This window comes from Cupressus sempervirens, chromosome 11 (genome assembly GCF_028749045.1).
Source record: "Cupressus sempervirens isolate cs-2001-9-10 chromosome 11, ASM2874904v1, whole genome shotgun sequence".
Classification (NCBI taxonomy): domain Eukaryota; kingdom Viridiplantae; phylum Streptophyta; class Pinopsida; order Cupressales; family Cupressaceae; genus Cupressus; species Cupressus sempervirens.
This window is the reverse complement of record NC_143128.1, coordinates 789,948,088-789,958,891: the sequence shown is the minus strand read 5'-3', so window position 1 is coordinate 789,958,891 and position 10,804 is coordinate 789,948,088.

Genomic DNA, 10,804 nt, shown 5'->3' with positions numbered 1-10,804 from the left:
GTAGCTTCAGAAAGATCGTCTGAAATACATCATATGCTCAGGCTAAAGGAGCTTTGAGATTCATTACTACACTCGGAATGGGCTCATCTTCAATCTTCTAAAGACTAAAGATGAGCCCATTCTCAAGTGTAGTAATGAATCTCATATAATGCAACAAAGAAATAACATCAATGAGAGTAACCATGCCATCTCTTAGCATTCTCAGTATTGCCATTGGCACATAAAGAACTAGGCTACACTTCACAATGCCAAAACCTTGAGCAGAATTCATTGTGGGAAGAAGCAAGTTATGTTTCCTTGGCAGGTGTTAGCCAACAATCATTTCATATAACATCTTATAAAAGAATTCCTAAAGCTAACAACATTTTGAAATGAGATAACAACTGATATATATCATTTCAAACTCAATTTATTCCTATTTGTGCATAACAAATTTGCATAAAATGCCAAGCAACCCCACTGCTTTAATATCAACATTTTCTCAGCAAAAACCCAGAAAAGCTTACCTCTGCATTCCTTATTTATGATTCTAATGATGCAAAGTAGTCTTGTTGTTGGCAGATATAAACTAAAGTCTGAAGGATACAATGTTAGAGCAACTTCAGAAAGATCGTCCAAAGGACATGATATGCTCATGCTGAAGGAGCTTTGAGGTTCATTACTGCAGTCTGGAATGGGCTCAAATTCAATCTTCTGAAGATTGAAGACGAGCCCATTCCTAAGTGTAGTAATGAATCTATAACCTTGACACCCATCTCTTTGCAGACTTGCACACAGGCTTCAGAATACTAATGACACAATTCATTTGTCCATACTATTGGAGCAAAAATACTACTGTAGAATCCAAAAAAGTTAGGCCAAACAGGTAGATTACAGAATCATGAAATTGTGAACCATTACACACACACAAGAAGAATAGTACCTTGAAGCACTACTAATCAAATCTTCATTAATAGGTGGGCAACTCAAAAAAATCAAGCATGTCGACTCTGAGAGGTCCTGATTTGTTTACCCCAAACTCAAATTAGATAATTGTAATCATAAAAATTGAAATATCTGTATCTTTCAAATGAAATTGAAGAAATCTAAACACTAAATACTGATGAAAATTGTACCTGGAGATAGGTTGCCATTATCTTAATGTTCTCAATGTATTCAGGAAGTGGTACATGAGGACCTAATCCTTGGAGGTGAGGATCCAAAGAATCATTTCCACTGAAATATACAATGATTAAAAAGGCATCCTAAGCTGCATCCTGGGTGAGCCAAAGCAATAAATATATTAGACTGAGAATATCCAACATTTGCATATAGAGCAGCTAAAACCTATAAGGCAAGCATGAATCTCATAATCATAGGTAGTGTTACTATTTACAACCATTGAATAAATATGTTGACAACATACAATATTTATAAATATATCAAACTCCACGAAATACTATGCAGTAAAAGCAATAATAAAATAACTGTGCTAGAGGTGCACAATTACATGACAAATCCATTTTTACTTATGAACAAAAAGAAACAAATAATAAACAACCCAACATATGTAGTTTTTCTACAACATGGTGTTAGTCCTTTCCCATTATCTTTTTTCCAACAGTTCCAACAAATGCGTGCAGTTGTGATTAATCCAGGCAAGACTTGTCGTAAATTGCCTAATGGAGATCACACAAATCTGATATATAATTTGATAGCTATAACATATGATCCATGAGAGAAATTTAGCTTAAAAGATGCACTTTCTAAGACTTCTATAAACTCAAGTTTGAGGATCCATGTAGTATCCATGGAAATATGTTTGTAAAACTAATGTATTGCAACTGGAACAAATTCATAGTAAAAAATTTAGAAAGGAACTTGAAGAACATACTAACCACTCATCTTCATCATGTTGTCCAGATGAACAGCTTCAGTAGCCATATGTTGAGATAAATGACTTTAGTTGGCTAAATAACTGAAGATTTGCACCTCGACAAGTACCCCACATTTTCCTTGCACTATCGGTCTACTATGAAAAACAGACATACTTCCTATGGGGTGTATATAATTTACCCTAGCGTGAATTCTTTTTGAAAAAAGGGGCGAAGAACGGATATTCTTCTCCCGCCTGTTTGGACATCATGGTTGAGTCTTATGAAAAAGGATTTTAGTCCTACCATCGGATCCGATTTGAATCCACAGTTGTTGCATACTCGCTATGGCAAGATGCTCATATGTTACGCATAGCAATATAGTGATCAACGAAAAATTACCTGTGATACTGAAAAGTGGAATCCGATGTTGCAAAATGTGTTCATAGGATGATCTTATGACCGCGTGATACGTCCCAGACCTATCAGTTTCAAGAAGGAATGCATGTGGGAAAAAACTTGCAAGTGGTGTCACCGGAGTTCAAAATTATTCGACGATTCGCCAAGTCGCTAATGGGAAATACTTGCGATTTGCCGGTGGTGATATAAAGAATGCCTGGATACTGGCTAAATAGCCACCAAAATGTACTGGCTAAATAGCCTGTGTCGTTACCTCCCTTACTTCCATCAACTCTTACAAAATGTACTGCCCTGCATGATTTTGGGCTGTGTCCTTTTAAATAGGCTTGGGGCAGCATGAGTGTGGGGAAAAATATTTATGGGGCCCTGAGCCCACGTGGTTGGAAGTTGGAAGTTTGTGGTTGTGGGCGGTTAGTGTTAGGGGTTTGGGGTTATAGTGTAAGTTCTAGTTTTAGTATAAGTTAGTTTATATATATATATATATATATATATATATATATATATATATATATATTTGTTAGTTTTGATTATGTTTTTATTTATATATATATTTTTAATATTAAATTAAGATTAGTTTTAAATTTAAATTAGTATTAGATTAGTTTAATTTTAAGTTAGTATAAATTTAATTTACATTAAGTTTAAAGATAGATTAGTTATTTAAAATAAGTTTAAAATTTAGATTTTAATTGTTAGGTAGTTTAATTTAAATGTTTTAAAACATTGAAAATTTATTGTTCGAAAGTTAAGTTAGTAGTCTTAATATCTTAATTTTTATTTTTACTTTTTATTAATGTTAGTATTATGAGTTGTTAATGAGTAGTATCAGATTTTAGATAGTTTTTAAAAAATTAAGGTTTTTAGTATGTTTTTAAATTAGGATATTTGGCAATAGAGTTGTTTGTTTTGTATTAAATAAAGTGTTAGTTTAAATGATGTTAATTAGTATATTTTTTTTAGTGGAATCAAATATAATTGCTTTAAAAGCATAGTTGTGTTAGTATTATTAAATAGTATCATTGTTAATTTATTTTTTAGGACTGTATCTTATAGACCAAATTCAACATATAATTATCTCTTCTTACACAATAATAAATTTACTTATCTATTTACCTTTATAATATATTTTGAAAATTATATAAATATTATTAATTCTTATTTTCAATTAAATTTTATCAAAAAAAACTAATAATTAATATAGTGAAGTTGTAAACTTGTAATAAATTAAATTTTAAATAGGAAATTTTTGAAATAAATTTTCTAAAATTTAATTGATATAAACTCTTGGAGAACTACTATGCTAAATCTATGTGAATAGTTTTTTTAATAAAAAATGATATAATATTTAGCTGAAACTTTAATAAACTTATTTTATACTCTAATTATTAAATTTAATTATTTTTAATTATTTTAAAAATAAATTTATATAATAAACTTTCCTATCTAAAATCTGATACTACTCATTAACAACTCATAATACTAAAATTATTGCCAAATATCCTAATTTCCTATTTAAAATTTAATTTATCACAAGTTTACTACTAATGTTTGCAAGAGCAAGACTGCAAATTAGAATCCTAAGTAGAAGTTCATGGGTCACTGCCACAAATGCAACAAACAAGGACATCAGGCACATGAATGCAAAACCAAGACCTTGAGCACACAAAGATTTGAAGGATACTCCTATAACTATCAGAAGTATGGAGATAGAGCATATGAGTGCAAATCCAAGCCTAAGTGGTCATTAAACAAATAGACAAAGGTAAATCACAATGGAAAATCTTATAATTAGGATTACAATACTAGGTATAGTTGTCACTACTATCAAGAGTATGGACATGTTCCTAAGAATTGCATAAGAACACACTTTAGAAGTGACTGCAAAAAATGGTTGATTCAACTACATGTTTTAGTTGGTTGAAGATTGGTCACATAAGTAAGAATTGCCCAACAAGGTCAAAAGTGCCAAGCAGTGATTCAACAAAGGCAAAGAAAAGGCAAATGTTGAGAATGTCAAAGATGAAATGAAAAATACATGGAAGAGAAAGGAAGATTGCAGCACATCAAGTTCTGATGGGATCTCTTCACCCAATGGGTTAGTTGATGACACCACCTCCAACTAAGAAATCAAGAGGTATGTGTGGGACTAATATTTAAATAATATATCATAATTATTTCCAAGGACTTAGTTTTGAAAAGATTTTATTTTCATGAAGAAAGATGCAAAGTTTTGTTTAGAATATTGAAGAAATCTTTTAGTTTTTCAATTTTCATGTTACTGTCAAGCATGAAAATTTTCACTTAAGTTGTTGAGTGAAATCTAGTTGATACTAAGCTATGATGAAAACCAAGAGTGCACAATGCAAGTTTGGATCAATACTTGTATGTATACTTTTCTATATGTAGAACACATTTCCTTCCTTTGGAAAAGTTTCATGGAAGACAAACAAATCCATTGTAGTACAAATAGGAGAATTCATTGAGAAAATGGGAGAGAGCTTTGAGTCTATTATGACTATCTATTTTGAAGACTTTAAGTAGTCAATGAAACAAAGACACAAGATACCATTGTCAGTAGTTGAGAAACATTTCAATGAGGTTTGCTTTCTAGTTGATACTGATTTCACAAATGTACAAGTTGTAACTCCAAGGGTTAATGGTTGAGATCACTAGGATATGAAGTCAATGTGGATGAGGCATCTATAGTAATTGCATCCTTTCTTGCAGAAGAAGAAGTAGATAATAAGGCTAATGACTTTGTAAATTGTGATGTTGCCAAATCAAAGATAACTATGGATCTAAAGATAACATTAGTGATAAGGAAGAAGAACAAGATTGTCAAGAAATTGAAAGAAAAATATGGTGTAGGGGCAAAGGAAGATGATAAAGATGATAATGATGATGAAGAAGAAGATGTACCAGCCCAAGCACCATTGGCCCTGACACAAGGTCTGGGAGAAGATCAAGGAGAAGAGGAAGTCGAGCTTGAAGAAGGTGTCAAAGGAGAAGAAGAAGTTAGTGAAGAACCTATAGCCATAGAGAAGAAAAGAAAATATAAAGCCTTAGTAGTCAACAACTAAAGAAGGTTGTAAAACCTAAGCCTAGAGTTCTGGCTACACAAACTAGCACAAGACCTACTACTAAGAAAGCTCAAGAAGTAGCCAAGCAAAAACAAAACAAAGCTAGGAAAGCTATACAAGTTGATGTGTCTAAGAAGAGACAAAGGAGAAATACATTGCACTAACTAAATCATATGAAGAGAGGATAGAATTTGATGATAATAGCCAATTTAAAGTTTTAAGTCACAGTCCTTCTGATTTAGTTTATCTATGTGAAAATATAAAGAATTATGTAGATTTGAGTGGATTTTCACATATTGGATTTGACAGACTTGGAAAGCTAGAAATGGATAAAGTAGAAGAGTCAGTATATGACATGATGGTAACATTTAAGATGACTCTAATTGAGATTTCGAACTCTCTACCAAATACTTTATATGATAGAGTTGAGAAAAGATGGAAATATAGTCTTACAATAGAAAGGAATATTAGAGAGACTACACTTTTAAGAGTGATGCCAGATTTAGGTAAAGCTAAGATGACTAAAGCCATAAAGAAGTATGCAGGGAGATTTTGTCCTAAGTATCATGCATTTAATATTCTCCAAACTAAAATTGAAGATGTTGTTCAGAAAAGTACCCAAATTTGGAAGGTAATTTATGGGCTGACAACATCTAAGGTAATTGAGGAGAAACCTATTAAGGTAGGTGAAGATAAAGATGAGCAAGAATTAATTGAGGTTACTAAAGTTGATACTGAGAAGGATGAACATATGGAAGGCACTGAAGAATGGGAACAAAAATAGGTAATAATTGAAGATGAGTAGCAACTAGAATAGAGTATCCCAAATATACAAATGTTGAGTGCCAATCCACTACATTTGACAAAATTAGACACTAAAATCATATAGATCAAGGATGTTTCTAACACTATGACTCAATACATTAATTCACTAATAGAGGAGGACATGAAGACCATACTACTAGACACCACCACCAAGGAAAACTTATGTAGTCACCCTATATTGGTGAGTGTAGAATAACTTAAGGAGGCAAAGAAGACATTTATAGAGGTGGAAACTTGAGAAATCAAAAACCCCTTAATTTACTATGATGCAACCTACATTATCCATTGTAGTGTATCGAAGGAAAGAAACAACCATCATGGCTAACATCAACAAATTGGTGCAAAATTTGTTAGTACCAAAAGTTTCTACTCAAGCATGGGATGGAACACAAGTTCAAACAAGACAGGTAGATACTCATCTGCCTACAACACAAGTTCAAGATGCAATTGAAATTGAAAAGAAAGAAGAGGAAAGATGGAAGATTCAAACTTGACTACATAGCCTTGTTGGAAGATTAGAGAGATTTTTGGAATATTTGTTTGATGATAATATGTAACACTCATCACTGAGTTTGTCATTGATGTCAATATAGCATGTTTGATGTCTTATGTGGTATCTGACAGAAGAACAATGGAAAGATCAATTTGATATGCTTGACTAGTTGAACATAACAACCACTCATGGTTATGAGAGATACATTTGAGTATCTACCATATTCAGTTAACATTAGAAGTAGAAAGGCTAAGTCTAGAAGAAGTTATGTAAGTTTTGGTAATGTTTGTTCTAAGATAGAGTTTATAGAGGCATGTTTGGGTAAACTTGTTATATCTCTTAGCAGATTTGATATATTGAGGATCAAGGTTGAGGACTAGGAGAAGACATGTTAAGGATGGCATGGCTAAGGTCACTTGTAATAATATTATGTGTACAAAAAGTTATTCAAGTTGCAAGGTGGAAGATTTGTGTTATCGCTAAGTGTAACATGCTCTTAATGTGGTCCTATAATAATTAATTGAGAAGGATTAACAACCAACTCAAGGAATCGTTTAATGGACTTGGTATAAAGGAAGGATATTTTCCTTTATCATGGCATGGATATATGTGAATTATGAATGTTTGGAAAGTAGCAAAGAGTATGGAATGTGAAGTTGAGCAAAGCAGTGCTGAAGTAAAGGAAACTTCATTGCCAAGGTTTTTCTGAGTGATCCAAGGTTTGGTATTTGGATTTGAGGTTTATGACCTGGTCTGCAAGGTCTAATAGTAATTGGTCTTGTTGATAGGATAGAGGAAAGAACAAGCAGGGAAGATAAATAATAGTAAATTACTTGTTTGAGCAATGAGCTCTTCTCGTAGTTGAAATTGCATGTTTTGGCAATGGGATATTCTTGCATACATTGTACCACAACTCCTAATAGGGTTAGCACAACTCCTAACAGGGTTGGAATCTCCTAACAAGGATTCAAAGTCTCCTGACAGGGACTAATTTTACTAAATATTGTAACAGACTCCTAACAGGGTCTATACTCTAAGAAGGAATATTTATATTAGTACATCATCTTGCGAGCATCATTCCCACTGGGGTTTTCCCTCTGATCAAGGGTTTCCTTAGTCAACATATCTAGTGCATTTGTTTATGTGAATCTTTATATTATTGCTATTTACTTTGTTTGAATGGTTAAGTTTTTTTTAAAGAAGATAAGTGTTTTAATTATTGGATAACTAATTCACCCCACCCACCCCCCCCCTCAGTTATCTCGGTGGACTATTGTTTCTAATAAGCCCGAGGAGAAATTGTCAATAAAAATACTAGTTACCTTACTAGCAACTACTAGTCTTTCAAGTCAAGCACTTCAAAGGTCGAGTATAGAAGTGACACCATTATAATCACCAAGGTCTAGTACATCCAAGGTAGGTGAGGTTACATCATTTATTGATGTCAACTTGGATGAAGTGATTGTCCTACCAAAGTTTGACCTTGCAACAATCACAATTGAACAAATGGGCATACTACAAGATGCACTTGCAGGGAAAAAGCATCAAGAGCTACTCAAAAGGGAGCATAGGTAGAAGCAAGCATTGCAAGACATCAAGAATATATTTATTGATGCATTCAGCCTGCTAGCACCTGAATAAGACAAGCCTATCATGGAACAGTTGGTATTCATTGTAGAACACATCAATGATGCAGACCTAGATTCAAATGCCAAACTACTTGAATGGTCTGAGAGAAAATTTCAAGGAAAGGTAAATGACAAGGTATCAAGTTCTATTACACTTTTAGTCTTGGTTGTGTTAGCAACCAAGACTAAAAGTGTAAATAAAATCTTAGAGAATATTTTCTTACTTTACACCAATATGTGTGATACAAATTTGTTCACACAAGAAGTATAGTGCCATATTGACAATTTGGAGGCAAAAATGAAGCTAACAGGTATTACTCTACCCAATTCTCTAGCTTAGAGTTAGAAGCACTTCAAGAATTTGATGAATTCCCAAGGTCAATTTGTTGATTTGCATGCTCCAGAAGAAAATATTTGGGCCACACTGATTAGCATCCAATCCATTTTGACCCCACACATGGAAATACTTCACAAGGAGCTAGCCTTTGTAGAGACACTAATGCAAAAAGGTCCCCATCTTTATATACTAGAAGGATTAGTTTATCTTGTTGCCAATTTGGCCATCCAAATAAAATCATTGGAGGTAGGTTGTGATAATTGGGATGTAGCTTTGAAGCTAATACTTGAGATCCATAAATCTTTTTTGGATAAACACACGATTTAGGTATAACCCTTTGACATAAGTGTCAAAAAGGGGGAGTAATAAAATAGGAGAAGAAATAAGAAAGGGGGAGCATAATAAGTTTTTTAGTGACATTGACACTAAGTGATGAATAGATACAGTTTTGGGGGAGACAAAATAAAGGGGGAGTCAAAGACATAAACAAAGTATAGCATATGCATATTTATTTAGCAATAGTATTGATTAAAGATTCAAGATATAATAATCAACTCAAGGGGATTTATAAAATTTTGAGGTATGATAGTAAAGTCAAGTTTTGCAAAATTTTGAAATTTTGAAATTTTGTATTATACCGAGTAAAGATGGTGATTATCTAAGTTATGCTTATAAGTTAAAGATATTCATGCATGATGAAGTGTTTTTTCCACTCATGTCAAAGGGGGAGATTTTTAATCTCAAATTGGTTTTGACATATGAGTGTTTATACACTTAAGTCATTTACAAGATTAGTTCATGTCAAACAAGTAATACATTTGGAGCATAACATGTCAAATAGTGCATATCAGGTGAGATTCTTAGTGTATGCTGAGTAAACAGTTGGTGCCAATCCACTCAAGTGTCGAGTAGATAGATGATGTCAAGTGATTCAAGAGCTGAGTAATCAAAGGATGTTGAGTTCTACCATTGAAGTTGTAGTTGATGTTGAGCATCAGGGACTTCTAGTGTCGAGTTATACAGTTTTGACATAGTTGTTTGTAATGGCATAAACTCCTATGTAAATTATTTTGGAACCAACTTAAGGATATATTTTGAGATCCTAGATGATAACAATGAATCTTGATTGATTATCCCAATGCAACACACACAACCAATCATAAAAAAGAGAAGAATTAAGCAATAGGTGAATCACAGTCATTGATTCATACCTAACCCTAAGTCACCAAGATCTTCATAAGGAGGGTAAACCCTAATATAGAATGTAAGTAAGGAGATGAGTAGAGAGAGAATTTTGTGCATGCAAAAAGAGAATTAAGGTGTGCTTAAGGAATTGTGATCTAGAGACATGAATTATAGAATATGTTAGAGGAGAACATAGTAAAGGAGTTAGAGGATAGAAGAGATACATCTAATCAAAGAACGATCAAGAATACATCTAAAGAGGTGATCTAACATCAAGTAGTAGAGTGCTAAAAAAGGATCATTGTTGAGACATTTTAATAGGTAAATCATTTAAATCTCTTAACAGAGTGGTCCTAACATGCTGAGATAAATCCTTGAATAGGGTGCTTACTTCATTGTAAGTTGAAGTCCTCTTACTAGGCACACTTCTAATAGGGTCTTGAAATCCTTTGATAGGGTAAGATGTAATAGGATTTGTAAGCCTTTAACAAGGCATACCTTTAATAGGGTAGATGATATTTCATGATCAAACATTGTAACATTCATTGAATATACTTTATAAATGTAGTAGTGAAGATGTATGGGTGTCATCCCCACCCCAGTTTTACCTTCTCATTAGAGGGTTTTTGGGTAATCATATATTGTCTCATATGTGTGAATGTTTATTTACTTTCAAGCTATGAATAGTTATGCTTAATTTGGTATTTTAGTTTACATGCATAGATTGTGAGATGGATGTGTAGTGAATGATTTTAAGGATGAAATTTTCAAGTATTTTATGGGACTTAGTATTATCATATATTTATTGACAAACCTCCCTGTAGTAAGTCAATTTCATCAAACACAAAACAAAAAAAGTAATGATTCACTTGACCCCATGTCACATGAATTTCGGGAAGGTTGGCGTCAGGTTGGGATTATAGGGATGTTAAGTGGATTAATGTTATTTGTATGGGGAGATGTATAAGGAAAGTAAAATGTAG